The sequence below is a fragment of the Octopus bimaculoides genome, chromosome 5 (genome assembly GCF_001194135.2).
Source record: "Octopus bimaculoides isolate UCB-OBI-ISO-001 chromosome 5, ASM119413v2, whole genome shotgun sequence".
NCBI classification, from domain to species: domain Eukaryota; kingdom Metazoa; phylum Mollusca; class Cephalopoda; order Octopoda; family Octopodidae; genus Octopus; species Octopus bimaculoides.
Genome location: NC_068985.1, coordinates 3322356 through 3323619, shown reverse-complemented (window position 1 = coordinate 3323619; position 1264 = coordinate 3322356).

The following is a 1264-nucleotide window of genomic DNA, read 5'->3' as shown; positions in this document are numbered from 1 at the left end:
ACCATGTGGTTGGGAAGCAAGCTTCTTACCACACAGCCACGCCTGCACTTATATGTGTATGTGTAGTAACTTGGGCAAGTGTCTTCTACCATAGCACTGGGTTGACAAAAGCCTCATAAGGGGAATTGATAGATAGAAACTAAAAGAAGCCCATTGTATGTTTGTGCATGTGTGGGTGTACATGTACATATACACAGCTTATACACATGTAAACACACACACACACACACACACCAGGTCCGACTTGTGCTATGGTTGAAGACACTCACCCAAGGTTTCATGCAGTGGGACAGAAATCTGAAACCGTTTGGTCGGGAAGGGAATACTCAAATATTTATAACTGCAGCAATTTGATTTGATTCCTGTAATTAAGTTTTCCATGGATCAAGTTTACCACACCCATGGCAAATATATGAAATTTTGAGAGAGAGAGAGAGAGAGAGACTGTGCACATGCACATGTATACACATACGTGCATATATATATCATCATCATCATCATCATCGTCGTTTAACGTCCGCTTTCCATGCTAGCATGGGTTGGACGATTTGACTGAGGACTGGTGAAACCGGATGGCTACACCAGGCTCCAATCTAATTTGGCAGAGTTTCTACAGCTGGATGCCCTTCCTAACGCCAACCACTCAGAGAGTGTAGTGGGTGCTTTTACGTGTCACCCGCACGAAATATATATATATGTATATATATATATATATATATATACATATATACATATACGAATTCATATACATATGTATATGTTAATTGCTGGTAAGGACATTGTATTTCGCTTTGCAACCATAATAAGTATGCTAAATGTTTATAAATCAATATTGTGCCCTACTTCTGTGTTAGCAATGCAATCTAATCACTTTTAAGTTACTTACAAACCTCTAATATACGTGGAAGTGTATTTTGACTGCAAAGCGAAAAACAATGTCCCAAGCAGCAATTTTATATATATATATAAGCCAGTATGCTCCGTTGGATGTGTAATGTCAATGTGAATACCCGTCAGAGTGTAAGTATCTTGAGAGAAAAGCTGAACATTAGAAGCATCAGTTGTGGCGTGCAAGAGAGACGATTGCGCTGGTATGGACATGTGGTGAGAATGGAGGAGGATAGCTGCGTGAAAAAGTGCCACACCCTAACAGTTGAGGGAACCCGTGGAAGAGGTAGGCCCAGGAAGACCTGGGCTGAGGTGGTGAGGCAAGACCTTCGTACATTGGGCCTCACCGAGGCGATGACTACGGACCGAGACCTTT